Below are 16,940 nucleotides of genomic sequence, written 5' to 3' on the forward strand. Positions count from 1 at the left end.
GCGTGATATAATTTATAGCACGCGGAAGTTTTCAGAATTTTATAATATTAAGTAGAGATAACAATTACGATGATCAGCCCTGATCCTTGATAGTGTACCTTCCTACTTAAAATTACCTGAAACCATGCGAAGTTTGGCGCTAATGCTTAAAAAGACTACCTATCTACCAAGGTCATAATAAATTAACACTTAACAAACCCGGAAATCAAAATCGGAAACTCTACAAAAGAGGTCATCCTAATGCACAAAAAAAACCATAAAATTAATTCGTATGAACCACAGAACAATAAATCCCTACTTATCTATCTACAAATTGTATTACTGTAAGATAAATCTAGGTAATTAGAGGAAATAAACGCGGAACAATTGTACCTATACCGACGCACGGTGGGACTAGGGTGTACATATAAAATAATTTGTTAGGTATTGTTTTTTAATGAGCTCTGTGGCGTAGCTAGCAAGTTTGATTGCTGCTTTGATCAATTTAGAATTAGTACATTACTGCACGGGACCGGAAAGTAAGCGTTTTCTGGTCGAGTGTGAGTTAGACGGTCAAGCCTTGGCAACGACGTCTATAACACGAGGCCAGAAAGGCACCCCCGGTTGATGCATGTATAGTGTTTTAAAAAAAAAAGAAACAAGTACATTATTTAAAAAAAATTTGCTAATCGACCTCCCTTCGCTATCAAATTAGAAGATGTACAATCAAATTCCATACTATCCTCACTTGAACTCATTTTATCTAGTGGGTAACTTGTTTAATATTATATAATTGTGCTTTTAAAAAAAATGAAACAAGTACATTATTTAAAAAAAAATTTGCTAATCGGCCTCCATCCGCTGTCAAATTAGAAGGTTGCAATCAAATTCCATACTATCCTCACTTGAACTCATTTTATCTAGTAGGTAACTTGTTTAACATATAATTTAAAACGAACAGCCAAGTCGCGCCTTTTAATATGAAGACAAAAAAAAATTAACTAATTATTTTTTTATTCCGAATGACGCTTACAGCGCTCGCAACGCTGTAAAAAATCCGATACAGATAACCGTGCTGTGTTGTGAGCGCTGAAAGCGTAATTCGATAGAGTTCCAAATTCAAACTATTTCAGCTAAAGAAAAAAATATGAATATTAATACAAGATATTTAGGAAGAAGAAGAAAAGAAAATATATTAATACAAGATATTCAGGAAGAAAGATTATTCCAAATTCAAATTCAGTAGTTTTTGCGTGAGAGAGTAACAAACATACACACATGCACACAAACTTTCGCCTTTATAATATTAGTGTGATAAACCATCCACTAACAAAGATTTTTTAGAGTTTCCATCCGAGCGAAGCTGCGATAGTCACCTAGTTATATTATGTAACATAACATAGTCATAATAATTTAAGGCTGTTTAGGTTCGCCTTCAAACTAAGAGTTATGTAAGACATGTTGATTCATTTTGGGTTTGGTAAATGGTAACAGTTAACTTTCAAACCAGTGGGTAAGGGAAAACCCTCCTGCAACCAGCTGGGCCACCTTGACATGATACCGACCCCCTCGTGGCTTTATACCTACTAGAGCATGTCTGTGACTTCGCCCGTGTGGGTTTAGGTTCTATAAAATCTCGGGGGAACTTTTTGATTCTCCACGGGATATAAAGTACCTCTACCTACTTACAGTCTAAATATCCGACTCCGGGATACAAACTATAAAAGGTATATTTGTATCAAATGCTTGGTCCACGGGGATTAGGGTTTTTCAATTCTACCGTGGGACTTTTTTGGTTTCAGTCAGCTTTTCGTTTTTTATATACAGGGAGTGTAACCAAAACTCGGGTCAATGCTCCACTTACGACGCGGCATTAGCTTCGAGTGACCTATTTACGGAACGTTTGTTGACCTCTAGCGTCGGTCAGATGTTTTATTTGCAATATATTGTGAAGTTTCAAAAAATACCGGATTTTTAATTTTTTCTTCGTAGTTTTTCTATGGTACCTACCTTATCAGTAATCATCAGTACTATCACCTACTTAGTTACAGCCTAAATAGATAAGTACTGTCGCCTGTCTTCGTGTAATTGCTAGCATTCCTAACACCCTGTATAGTATGCATAAGGCATATCTTGCGTAGTATGTTTTGACCCTAAGCCTGTTTCACCAACTCTGACCCGCCGCACCCGTGAGGTTTTCACTTGCTCTAGAGACACATCATTACAACGTGGCTAAATGGAATTCTATTTAGGTTAATGGAATGGCGACGCGACGGTAAATGCCACAATTTTGTGTTAACATGGTGTTGACTTCAGAATAAGGTGGCTCTTTCAAAATCAGTGGTGTTAACAGCTTGTCACTGGGCTTAAATATAACCTAGGATGAAAGTCTATCATGTTTATACAACAATCAATACTTATTTATTAACTACTAGCTGATACTCGCGACTTCGTTCGCGTGGATGTAGGTTTTTAAAATTCCCGTGGGAACTCTTTGATTTTCCGGGATAAAAAGTAGCCTATGTGCTAATCCAGGGTATAATCTATCTCCATTCTAAATTTCAGCCCAATCCGTCCAGTAGTTTTTGCGTGAAGGAGTAACAAACATACACACACACACACATACAAACTTTCTCCTTTATAATATTAGTGTGATATTTACCAATCACATAGCCTAATGGTTAATGGTGGTTCAAGGCCTGCTATTTGGGGTCCGGTGTTAGTCCCAGACAATACGTCTATGGCTTAGACAAGCAATTCTAGTTCTAAGTATTCGAAGTTGTGTGAGCTTTGTGAGCAATTAATATCACTTGCTTTATCGGAGAAGGAAAACATCGTGAGGAAACCCACATGCACAGCTATGGGTTCTCTGTACCTGATGTTTTCAAAGTGTGTGAAGTCAACCAATCCGCACTTGGCTAGCGTAGTGGACTTTGGCCTAAACACTTCTCTTTTGCAAAGAGACCCAAGCTTAGAATAAAGTAAATAAATAAAAGTTTATTTAGCCCAACAGAACATACAAGGAAGCAAAAAAATAAATATATAGTAGGTACCTACCGAAGATGTCAAAAATGACAAAATTAAAACTAAACTTAAAACTACTTAGTGTTAATTATTATGGGCACTATTCTAGCTGTGATTCTAGTACAGTAGGTAGGTATACAAACATACAAGGAAATTTAGGGAAAAGGCGTAGGTGGGTAGGTACCTATTGTTATAATATAAACGTAAGTTACATTCAATTTATAGATGCATTTATTATAAAGTTTTGAGGTCACTATTTTTGAAGGTCTGTGTTAAAATGTGCAATAAAAAACCAACCCATAAGGCGATATTAAGGTTACGGTGAATCATATTACGCAGAATACTTGGCAAGTAGATTTACTACGGTAGCGAATAGGCTTACATCTTTTTAGGGATCCGCAGTCAAACAAGGAACCCGTATAGTTCGGGAAACTCAATAGCTATAGTTTCTTCCAGTCCGCCTGTCTGAAAAATAAATTATTTCTTAGTAATTATTGAATGGAGTGTCTTCCGAAATTCGTGAAATCCACATTCGATGGTAGTTTTAAGTTTGCTAACCATTTTAACATCGATTTAGTTAAAATATAAAAGATGTCATATTACGTCAAATGTGCATGACGTCACATCTGTGAATTTCATACAAGCTTCCTTACTAAGCGAGTGTTTTGACGTTTGATAAAAAGTCGCTGATTTGATTAGTTAACATGGTTGAGGTAAATACTGAATCCTAGAACAGTTAACAACTAGTTTCTCCCTTTTATTATTTTCTTATAGAATTAAATTCAGATTGTACAAAAAGCTATATCGGCCCATAAACCAATTTTCCTCATATCAACGCCATGCCGGCGGCTGTAAAAAACAATTTTGTGCGTATTAGTCCGGCCGGGAAGATGTTTGGACCTCACGAATGGCCCATAAATAATTGACGAAATATGAGATTTCCTGTGAGAGATGCTGTAGAGTGTAGCGATCATGTTTCGGGTTAGGTTTGACAAACTCCCTGGCGCAGTGGTTAACAGGGCTCTCTCCGTCACTTACTCCATACAATCGTAGTCCGAATTTCATTTGAATATTAAGCAACCAAAGTCCATGAAATTTTGCAGACATATTCTAGAAACTAATATCTGTTCCTGTGGTGTTTTAGATTTTTCTAAAAATATGTAGTTTTAAAATTACGGGGGCTCAAATATTTGTATGTGAATTTTTAAGACCGCGTAACTTTGAAACTGAATATTTGAACGGAAATCCGGAAAACCACAGGCATAGATATTAGTTCCCGGAACGTTTCTACAAAATTCCATTGAGTATGATTGGTTAGTATTCAAATAAAAGACGAACTACGTTTGTATGGAGCGATTGACGGAGAGACTACTCTTAAGCGCTGTGGTCTTATTAGTGGGAGGTCTCGGGTTCGATTCCCGGCATGGCTTTGGAATTTTTTAATTCCTAATTTTCTGGTCTGGTCTGGTTGGAGGTGGCTAGCTACCACCCCACTGGCAAGGTCGTGCCGCCAAACGATTTAGGCAAACCAAAGGCATGGGTTTATTAAAACTGCCATACCCTTATGACTATTTCCATCTTAGGATGCATCATCACTTACCACCAGGTGAGATTGCAGTCAAGGGCTAACTTGTATCTGAATAAAATGAAAAAATGGTAAAGGGATGTGAATTTGAGTCTTGGGTATATTTTCTAGAATAAATCATATACCTACTTAGATAAGATAATAGCAGAAGAGCCGTGATTGCTTAGCGGTTAACACGTCCGCCTCCTGTTCTGGAGGGCACGGGTTCGATCCTGGCCATAGACCTCTCTTGCTTTAACAGTGAAGAAAAACATCGTGAGGAGATCTGCTTGTTTGAGAGTTCTCCATAATATTCTCAAAGGTTATTAATTTAAGGTAATATTCAAACACCAGTTAAGTGGTAAAAAAAATTGATTGAAAATGTACAAGGCTCATCAGACATTATTTCAACATATTGTACCTACATTTTATTGAATAAATCATTCATTCATTCAAGGTGTGTGAAGTCTGCCAATGCGCACGTTCTAATATATAGTTATTTTTAATAAATTTATGAGATTTTGTAAAGTGGTGATAATAAAAAAAAAGGATACCCGGCTGAGTCTGTTGTGGGCTCTTCTCAGACTTGGGCGCGTTTGGAACCCTCGTAGCTTTAGTTTTAAGTAACGTAATTAATTATCACCACTATATCGTACAAGTTTAACAATTTCGACCATCAAAAGGAGTACAATTGTACCTACTTTGAATAAATGATTTTGACTTTGACTTTGACTTTGCACTTGGCCAGCGTGGTGGAGTATGACCAAAACCTTCTCATTTTGAGAGAAGACCCCTGATCAGTAGTGGGTTGATTATATGAATGATTATATTATGGCTTTATCGCTCTACTTTTCACTTCAAACAACAGAATCAGGATACAAAATTACATTTTTCAGTTAAAAAATTAACAAACAATTATTAACAAAATTATACATTAACGAAATGTACGGGAAACGGAAACTCATAATTTAATAAAAGAATCTTGGATACAAAAGTTCTTAAAAGCTTTTACTTCTGTATCAAATTCCAATTTGTTATTGTATAAGATAATGCCCGAGAAATGGAAATTCTCAAATATTTTCATAATAAGGGCGGATCCGCACTCATATCCGATCCGAGTGCGTGAAAATACGTTCCGACTTCCGAAGCATTCATAGATGATAGAACTATTTGTATGGTGGCTTACGCACTAGATCCGACTTCCGTAAACCGATATCTCTCCATCAGCCGTGAGAATATCTCGGATGTGCCTCGGATTCAAATCGGACATAATATGACATAGGTATATCAAAGATGTCCATTGAATAAGTAGCTGGGATTTGGATCAGAAATCGGATTTACGTACGCAATATCCGAATTCGGGCCGAGTTTTTTATATCCATATTTTCACGGATTCGGATCGGATGAGTGCGTAACCGCTCTAAATATTACCTACCTAAATTTTGTCCCTCTTTATTTTTAAGAAATTCTCATAACACATCGTTCGAAGTTTAAATTAATCATAAAACATCATAATTGTAAATATCCATTCCGTAACCGAAGAGTGCCAATGGGAGTTCTGTCTATCTGTCAGCGGGCTCATGTCCCATGAAACATAATAGGTAGATTTATACGAAATTTCGTACATGCTTCCATTCCGGGCCATATTTTTGGTAAATCAATGAGTTCCCATGAATTAAAAAAAAAAATTGGTTGTCTGTAAAGTCGGTTTACTGACGATAGTTGACCGTGACAACAAAGGCCGATTGTGCTTCTTTGTCGCTCGTTCCGCGCTCTTGCTTGCACTTCAAGCCTTACATGGAACGCCTCAGAGCGAGGTAACGCCGCATGAGTCATGTTTTTTCGTGCGTGCAGCCGGCTCTATCGAATTATAAGACGTTGTCACGTCAATAACCAAACCTGCGTGGACGAAGTCGCTAAAATCAATTACTTGGTACAAACACAAAGATATTAGCTTGCATCTCGTATAGGCGTACATTTTATGGGTATGAGCTACTTTTAGCCCGGAAAATCAAAGATTTCCATGAGGTTTTTCAAAACCTAAATCCACATGGATAAGTCGCGGGCATCATAATATGCTGCTTGATATACATAATTTTCTAACCCCCGACCCAAAAAGAAGGGCGATAAGTTTGACGTGTGTATCTGTGTATCTGTCTGTGGCATTGTAGCTCCTAAACTAATGAACCAATTTTAATTGAGTTTTTTGAGTGTTCTTAGTTATAATCCAAGAAAATCGGTTCAGCCGTTTGAGAGTTATCAGCTCTTTTCTAGTTACTGTAGCCTTCACTTGTCGGGGATGTTATAAATTTTTAATTCACACTTGTTGATTTACGAGTAGGTAGGTGATATGTACCTAGATCTGTAGGTATTGAGGTAAGTAGAATAGCTTTTAGTTATGTAATTTTTCAGTTCATGCGCAATAAGTCCAGAAATGATCGTTTCTTTGCAAAGAGGCGAAACAAAGCGTTCCAAGTAGGATCTTAATTAAGAACCGTTGAAGTGTTTTGATGGCAGCACATTAATTTTATCTTGTTTTTCTGCTTTCCCGACCAATTATCTTGGCGAGGCGGGCATCTTCCTTGGGAGTTTTAATTTTATTTCCGCCCCAATTATATTCCGTTTCCACAGTTACGTAGCCAGTGTCCTGTGCCAGGGCAGGATTTGACGGAACTTTCAGCTCCAACAAAATTACATCCACTTTATGAAACGAAAAATCGGCCAAGTGCGAGTCAGACTCGCGCACTGAGGGTTCCGTACTCGGGTATTTTTTTCCAACACTTTGCACGATAAATCAAAAACTATTATACATAAAAATAAATAAAAATCTGTTTTAGGATGTACATGTAAAGCTCTATCATATGATACCCCACTTGGTATAGTTATCTTATTTTGAAAATTGAAACACATTATAATTTTTTTTTAATGAAGTAACCACAAATTTGCAGTTTTCAGATTTATTTCTGTACTTGTGCTATAAGACCTACCTACCTAACATATTTCATGATTCTGGGTCAACGGGAAGTACCCTATAGATTTCTTGACAGACAGACCACAAAGTGATCCTATAAGGGTTCCGTTTTTCCTTTTGAGATACGGATCCCTAAAAAAATTTGTTTAAACTTCTTTCATCATCATCGTCATCACTATCAACTAACAGACGTCCACTGCACATAGGTCTCTTATAGGGACTTATACATACCACGTCCTGCACACCCTGAAACCAGCGGCTCCCTGCAACTTGTTTGATGTCATCTGTCCGTCTAGTAGGAGGTCTAGAAATCTCTAAAATTACCTAGTCAGTTTTGCCTACTTGTCTTTACACTACAGAACCTCTACACTCTTTAAACATAAAAAAAGTTATATACTCCTTTTTCCTAGAAGTTAGTAGAAGTCCTATTGATCAGATCCTGACACCTTTGTATCCAATGTCTAGTTACGACTCTGTCCCAACGTTTGCTGGTGATTTTAGGCCGAGTACCCGCAGTTAGTAATGGCCTATTGTCCATTCCAAAGAAAAGATCCTTTTTCTATTATGAGCTTTAAAAAGCGGGTCACAAGATGACTCCCCAGAGATTTAGGTTAAGTTTCTGTACTTTATCTGTTGCTTTCAGCTTTTAATGGGATTTAGAGATGTATTAAAACGTTTACCGACGTTTATTAAGACTCTGCACTGGCGTGAAGTTGGATGAGAAACGAGAAAATGAGGTCCGGGTATACTTATGTTCGGATATTACTTATATTATGCTTTGTTGCAAACTAGAAAATCAGAAAGAACAATTTACAAAAACCAAAACTTACGGGTACCTACGGTACCTATGTATAAGGCGGTCTTATCGTTCTTCCGAAGAACCTCGACTAGGGATGAACTGAACAAATGGCCAGTGAGTGGTGGTGTATAAATTATATTAAACTTGCAATATGCTAATAAGTTATAACTAACCCAAATTAAACTAAACCAATATTAATATTATATAATTATTAGACTTATTAATAGAAATAGACATATCCATGAAATACTAAATGGGCATAATTTCGCTATTGATGATCAGGCGATATGTTGTGTGTTTTCATTAGGAAAGATGGATAGGTACGATTTCCATGACTTCATTCATGAGATATTTTATATTATTTATCTTCTTCTTATCAAATTAGACAAACAATGCTAGGAAATTTAACTTTGGTTATATCTATGGAATAGTGCTCTTTGCAAATCAATGACGCTTTGATTGTAATCTCTAAAATTGTCAGTTCTCACAGTGCTACTTATATACTTTTTGCAGTGAACATTGTAAAAAACATTACATTAGACTTAATTTAGTTATTATATTATATCGTTCTTCATATTTTTTGTTATTACCTTTAATTATAGAAGATATTAAGATATCCCTCTCTATATATTGACACATTGGCATCATTGGTAGACCTTATCTGGGTCGAATTACCACCATTACATAAACAGTTTATAGTGCGTATGACCTGACCATGGATTATGCTAGTTAGCATATAAAAATAATAAAGAGGACGCATTATAATAGATAATATAATAAAATAATGGGCCTGCCGAGGTCGCATGAGCTGTCCAGATCTGTGACATATAAACAAAAGAATTGCAAGGGTCTTGATGACGCGCTGTTGTGACAAAGAGTACAGGAGACAGGAAAGAACTAATTTCGTATGAATGAATTTTGTAAAACTGAACTCGACTACTAAACCTTGAAAACCTCGAGTAATTCTGTTGTCATGTCTCAACTCTGTGATCCAAGGGTGAATTCGAAGCAACTATAGATTGCAACTTGAGTGGAACAAAAGTAGCCCAAGTCTTCATCAATCAGCACTCAGTCTTTAAGAAAATGTTTTTAAGTAAATACCATTAGCAGCTAATATTCATAAATAGGCCATTGACACAAGCTAGCAGATATGTATAGACCTACGTTAAAAGTAAGCCTAACAGTACCCTCTCCCACACATTTTGTTTCTCAGAAAATGTTATTTGCGTCTGGTGGTTCTGGGATCTTGCTCTAACGAATTTGATAAAAAAAGACACAAGTGTAAATTAAAAATTTATAACACCCCTGACAAGTGAAGGTTACAGGAACTAGGAAACAGCTGATAACTTTCAAACGGCTGAATCAATTTTTTTGGACTATAGCTAAGAACACTCTGCATCAAGCCACCTATCAAACAAAAACAACTAAATTAAAATCGGTTCATTACTTTAGGAGCTACGATGCCACAGACAGATACACACGTCAAACTGATAACACCCCTCTTTTTGGGTCGGGGGTCAATAAATAGGCCATTGACAAGCTAGCTTTGAGTGTAGTTATACGTTAAAAGTACTAAGAATTCTTTCTCCCACACATTTTGTTTCTCAGAAAATGTTATTTGGGTCTGGTGGTTCTGGGATCTTGCTCTAGTGAATTTGATAAAAAAAGACATAGGTACTTATAATCGAACCGAGGATAATATCTTGCTTGATGACTGATGAGTCAAGAAGCATCACCAGAAGTAGACAATGTAACTGATTATCATAGAAAAGTGTTTGGAAGTTTGTAACATCGATATTTCTATGCCGTGTGAAGAATTAAATAAATAGCCAGACGATCAAACCGCGATTTACAAGACAAGTATGCATTTTAAAGTGGCTCATGTCGTCATAGATTAAGTATTTATTTCAGTAGATACTTGAAAAGTTTGAACTGTGAATCATAAATATACCTATACCTACCTAGATATCTATAGGTTACTGGAATACATTTTGATCTTTATTAGATAAACAAACAACACAATTAATTTTATTATTTTTTATCCTATCTGTTTTTTAGTTATCTGAATCAGTTGATATTTTAAAATTTACTTATTAATTATTGTTATCAGAGTACCTAAGTATCTACTCTGAGACTAACTTTTTTAATTATTATTTTAGTATACTTATCCAAATTACCTAACCTTTCTAAAGTGACTATGTCAAAATGTCTAAAGAGAATGTAAAAAAAAACTTAAAATTACTTTAGTTAAAGTTAGTTAAAACGTTATTTTTTAAACGCTATTTCCTAGGTTAGTCCATGTACTAACCAGGTAGTATATAGTAAAAATAGGGCATATTATAGACCTTTTGCTTCCAAAGAATATGTTTTTTAGTTTGAGGTAGGGCGTAGAGGTGGTGAATACCTATTTGTGTTGATTAGTGTTAACAACTACCTCAAGATGCTGCCTTATATCATGAGTCATAGACATCTAGACCTATATCAGATTAATTATTATTATTTATAAATAATTGGCGGGAATGGATTATAAATCACATTTAGTTATTAACTATTTAGATCAATACATATTGTGTCGTATTTTACATTTAGCTGATATAATTGTTACGTTAATTGTCTATTGCATCACTATGGTTTACCTCTATGGTAATTTGTCAAATAGCTTCCCGAAGACTAGTACCTACCTACCTTAAAAATATATCTGTCAAACTGATTTAAAATAGCGAAGGAGTCGAACAAAAGACGGGTATTGAAAAATAATAATTGTAAGCGAAAACTATGTTCAAAAATACAGTGAAGTGAAAATGGAAAGTGTCTATTATTCAAACCTATCCCTATACTTCTGCAACAGTCAGAAGTGGGATCACAAGAAGAGAAGAGAGCAGAACATTGAAGAACGTGAAAAGAAAAATTTTTTTTTTCTTCTCTTCTGAAGACACCACGCCTCTCTTAGAAAATAACATCATGGGCCTATATCGACGCAAACTCATCTTCAAGATGCGACCCGAGGACTGTTCTGTGTATTATAATATCAGGGGACTTGAAGTTGAAATACCGACGAGCAAAATTACGGTCTACCAATACCAGAAGCCCTACTTACTTTATTGAGGGTACCTACTTATCATCATCGAAAAATTGTAGAAGAATCTACTACTTCGGCGCAGGCTTCAAGATGAAGAAAAGGGGAATAAAACTTTACTACGTCTTCGCCACGCGGGGACAAGAAGCGCAGCTGTAATCTACTGACGGGATAGCCACCACTCGCCGCACCGTGCCAGCCTCCACTCGCCGCACCATGCTAGCCGCCACTCGCCGCGCCGTGCCAGCTGCCACTCGTCGCACCGTGCCAGCCAGCACTTGCCGCACCGTGCCAGCCGCCACTCGTCCTCCTGTGTCGCCATAGCAACAAAATCGAGCATACCCGCACCCGGTGAGTCGTTTTAGGTATATTCACTCTAACCATCAATTTTCTGAGCATATGCAAATGCCTCTCAAAATATTAACATTAGTGCAGATAGAATATTTGCCTGCCCACATTGATACTGGAAGTAAATTTTTCAAATGATTTGATAATACCATAATTATCTAAAGATTTCATCATAAAGGAGGTTTTGGGTGCGCATACATACAATCACGTAGCAGATTATGTAAAAAATGTGCATGCGTGTGTTATAACAGACAAAAATAAATACCTATCTACTTAATTGTGATCTCTGTGATGTAGGCCAATTCACTTAGCAACAGATCGTATTTCATTGAATGAGTGAAATATCGATTTTGTCAAACTACCTTCGTTAGATAAATTAATAATTTTAGGTATATCATCGAATCAAATTTTTTTTGTGAGATTATTATTTACAAATTAAATAACCTGTATACGCCGTTATTAAGTAGGTACTCCAAACACCGCTAATCCTGTGGAATGAATTGAATCACAAAAATTCTGACAACCGCCTCTACCGCCATAGCCCAGTGTGCTGATTAAAAAAGTATATACAAATACAAAATACAAAAATATTTATTTCGTTAAAACAAATTTTACAGAGAACACATAGAAATTGGGACCATCCCAGTAAGTGTCTAGATTTGCTACTAGTACTTGTGGCAGACGGCCCCGCTCTCCCATAACATCTTTTACTATTGAAATAAATGAGTAGTTTCTAATAGTAAGTAATATTCTAACTTGTGACAAAATAATTTAAGCTACATATTTCATCTCTGGAGGTCTTAACAGCATTGAAATATGTAGGTATACAACTTATGAACGTAGGTGATGCAGCAGACTCTGTACTAGTCCAAAAATTAAAGGCTCATGTCTAAATGTAATTACTCTGATTTGTTAGGATAAACCGCAACTAGCGATGGCTATCAGTTCACCGTGGTACTTTAAAATGTGAGGATAATAATATGTTAATAATTTAATCCTTAGCTAACTTTAGTGACTGTGTGACCTATTCATGCTAACGGGTGAATGACTTCCCAAATATCTATATAAATAAGTCTGTGTGAATTATGCAAATTAAAGACTGTATGACAAACCCAATGAAAGTAAGAAAACAGCAATACTTTCAGCCAAATAATCTTAATGTATATAATTAAATTTATAAAATTAATTATAATAGAGATTACTAGGTGATACCTAACCAGAAAGACCAGAAAATAGAGCCAGATTAACCTAAATCGGAAACTTAATTTTTGATAGTGCCAGTATGTACTGAACTTTTTTTTTAGATAAATGCATACCTACTATTTTCATAGTTAAAAACAAATCATTTATACAATTGGGAACACTTTGATCGTCAATTGAATTTATAAGGTAATGATGTAATGGTGTCAATTAATTGCATAAATTCAAAATTAAGCAAGGATTCCAAACGCGCCTAGGCTAGGTCTGAGTAGAGCCTACAACAAACTGAGCTACTTATTCGACGCACTCTGTCGCCTACGCAAATAATCTGGGATACCTGCACGAATAGTCTATAAAACCTACATAATGAGCCTGTGTGACCCAGGCGACGAGTCTGTGTGACCTGTGCAACGAGTCTGAGTGACCTACGCAACGAGTCTGTGTGACCTGCACAACGAGTCTGTGTGACCTACGCAAACGGTCTGTGTGACCTACGCCACGGGTCTATTTACTACTTAGATATACCTATTATAATATCTGTGTGACCTTTCAATGATAAAAATTTATTCTGCATGATTTATTCAAAAAGGGAAAAATATAGTTTTAAACTACGTATGTACGACATAATTTGAAAGTACCAAAAATAAACTCTGCTAAAACAAAACCCTCTGCCGACCTGTTAAAATCTAGGTATAAATTTACAATTATAAAAATATCAAGTAATTGAAAATCACATATACCTTAGAGAAAAATGAGTATGAAATTCAATAAACGTTTAGTACGGATTAAAAGAAAAAGGGCTAGAAATGAAATTTCGTATAAATATGGACACTGTTTTGCTTTCCAGGTTTATAGGTGTCATCACCGTGGCAAATTCATCTTTATAATAGAAAACGCTAAAGCATCGAAAGTCAGTTACTTACCTAATTACTAACATAATAATAATATTATGTTAGCGACCTCGAAAGATACCACCGAAACCTGCGAGATGTTACAATTTGATACCTAACTTTTCCCGTGCACCACAATAAGCAACTAGAAAGTGCTGAGCCAATCATAATTCTAAACCAATTTTAACTTCTTAATAAAATTGTCTCATGAGTCATGACGTCAGCTGTTATAGAACTTATCTTGATAGTCATTTAAGTACCTACAATTTTGGATAGTAGGAAGCTACAACGAAATCTGTTACTTATATTTCGTCAATATTAATCACATACCCACTGGTAATCAAAAGTTATTTTTATTGAATACCTAAATCTTATAGCAAATCATTAAAAAAAAAAGAAGAAAATCAATAACAATTTTAACATGAAGTAGGTAATAACTAAAATGAATCTATAGAATATTATATCATATGTACATATTTCTAATTTAAATTATGAATGTCTACATGACCATGGTTGACTAAGTGAGACACTATTACTATTTAGCCTTTTAATGTTGATCACATGGTGGCGAAACAGATTGACCAAGCGTTTTTTTAGGTAACCTCTTAAGTGCATATTACTGTTCGGTGTTTTTGTTTTGCCAGGTGGCCGATGATGCGAAAGCCGGGTTGTTATCAGCGGGCCGTGGGGCACGGCCTTTCCAGGATGGCCGAGTGTTAACAACTACCTCAAGATGCTGCCTTATATCATGAGTCATAGACATCTAGACCTATATCAGATTAATTATTATTATTTATAAATAATTGGCGGGAATGGATTATAAATCACATTTAGTTATTAACTATTTAGATCAATACATATTGTGTCGTATTTTACATTTAGCTGATATAATTGTTACGTTAATTGTCTATTGCATCACTATGGTTTACCTCTATGGTAATTTGTCAAATAGCTTCCCGAAGACTAGTACCTACCTACCTTAAAAATATATCTGTCAAACTGATTTAAAATAGCGAAGGAGTCGAACAAAAGACGGGTATTGAAAAATAATAATTGTAAGCGAAAACTATGTTCAAAAATACAGTGAAGTGAAAATGGAAAGTGTCTATTATTCAAACCTATCCCTATACTTCTGCAACATTAGTCTATGGTAAAGCCTGTCGTTTTCGAAGCGGAACACGTATAAAATGCATTCAATTCATATTCGAGGCATACGGAAGTCGAGTTCATTGTTTCTTCGTCTGCACTCAAGGACGATTTGTAATACTACTTATTTTTGTATTATAAATATTTGTTGAAGTATTTAATGTACAAAAATCCGGCCAAGTGCGAGTCAGACTCGCGCACTGAGGGTTCTGTACTCAGGTACATTTTGCATGATAAATCAAAAACTTATTATACATAAAAATAAATAAAAATCTGTTTTAGGATATACAGGTAAAGCCCTTTCATATGATACCCCACTTGGTATAGTTATCTTATTTTGAAAATTAAAAACACATTTTAATTGTTTTTTAATGATTTTTTTTTTGATGATGATAAATTCGTGGTTTTCACATTTATTCCTGTACTTGTGCTATAAGATCTACCTACCTGCTAAACATGATTCTAGGTCAACGGGAAGTACCCTATAGGTTTCTTGACAGACAGACAGATAACGAAGTGATCCTATAAGGGTTCCGTTTTTCCTTTTGAGGTACGGAACCCATAAAAGACCCCGCAAGGGTTTGAAACTAGATCGACCACCTGAGTAGGAAGCCGCTACATTTATTAATATTAGGTAATATTTTCACATGATCTTGAAATAATTCGCTGCCTAAAATAGAGTGTTTTTATCGATAGCATTAGATATCATTTACCATTCAACTCAGATCTTATGACACTTGTATAATTAATAAAAACGGTGAGAAAAAACGCGTTCAGATGAGATAAAGATACATAATACGAAAAAAGTGTATCTACCTATTACCTACCCATTCAAATGTAATTTCGTTAGCTCACGCGACATGTTGCATCTAGGTGTGTCAAAAATACAAAAGTATTGTAGGTATATATGCGGAATTGTCTACTTTGAAAATCGGGACGTCTCAAATATTATTACTTACTAGCTGACGCCCGCGACTTCGTCCGCATGGATTTAGGTTTTTCGAAATCCCGTGGGAACTCTTTGGTTTTTCGGGATAAAAAGTAGCCTATGTACTAATCCAGGATATTATCTATCTCCATTCTGAATTTCAGCCAAATCCGTCCCGTAGTTTTTGCGTGAAGGAGTAACAAACATACACACACACACACACACACACACACACACACACACACACACACACACACACATACAAACTTTCGCCTTTATAATATTAGTGTGATTTAATTCATATATTATTAAAGACTGATTTTCTGCTTGATAAGTGATAACAGATTACTATTAATTGAATAGGTAAGAGATACGATTACAAAATGAAAACATATTGCACATTATGATAACAGTGCGGTATGTACCTACCTATAGCCTCTTACAGGAAAAAGAACACTGCCTCTTATGGATATTTTGAGAAACTAGTTCATTACACAAATTGATAGAGTGACTCCAATGAGGAGCAATTGGTTTTTCAAAAATTTGCATATTTATGTTTTAACCTTAAGAAATTTAGTTAAAGTCATTTGTACAGTTTTACTCATGATATATTATTACAGACACCAACAGATTGTTTATTTTAAACCTAACAGAAAACGCAAATGTGGCAATGCAGCCAGTATTCTTGGCACTATTCCACGCGGGCATGATTTGTATAGTAATAAGATAATACTAGCTTTAAGTTTTATTGTAATATTTTCATTTGTTAATATTTAAAAAGAAACCTGACGGATTTACAAACAATAACTGCCAAAATGTTAATTTGGTAATCGGTTAAATCCGTTTAATTTTTTGTGGTAGGATGATTAATGTTTTGAGTGGCGCCCTCTCGCCCCGATGTCTCACCCACCAATTTCATACGGGTGCTAGAAATTCCAACTAGAATTTGAGTGGCTGAAATCCAAATCTCGTTTCGCTTTCGAAACCCCTAAAGGTCTTTTGGAATGGAATGGTA

At 35.6% G+C, this 16,940-nt stretch overlaps 1 protein-coding gene across 1 annotated transcript in view; it reads left to right on the forward strand.

Annotated features, from left to right (window-relative positions):
- The window catches only part of LOC123874234 (conserved oligomeric Golgi complex subunit 1), a 34,474-nt gene extending 18,489 nt beyond the window's left edge, over nucleotides 1-15,985 (forward strand). Inside the window, exon 15 of the mRNA XM_045919471.1 lies at nucleotides 15,947-15,985. The gene's annotated coding sequence lies outside the window, so the exon portion shown is untranslated. The remainder of the gene's footprint in view (nucleotides 1-15,946) is intronic.
- Nucleotides 15,986-16,940: the final 955 nt, after the last annotated feature.

Source organism: Maniola jurtina, chromosome 18, assembly GCF_905333055.1.
Source record: "Maniola jurtina chromosome 18, ilManJurt1.1, whole genome shotgun sequence".
In the NCBI taxonomy this organism is placed as follows: domain Eukaryota; kingdom Metazoa; phylum Arthropoda; class Insecta; order Lepidoptera; family Nymphalidae; genus Maniola; species Maniola jurtina.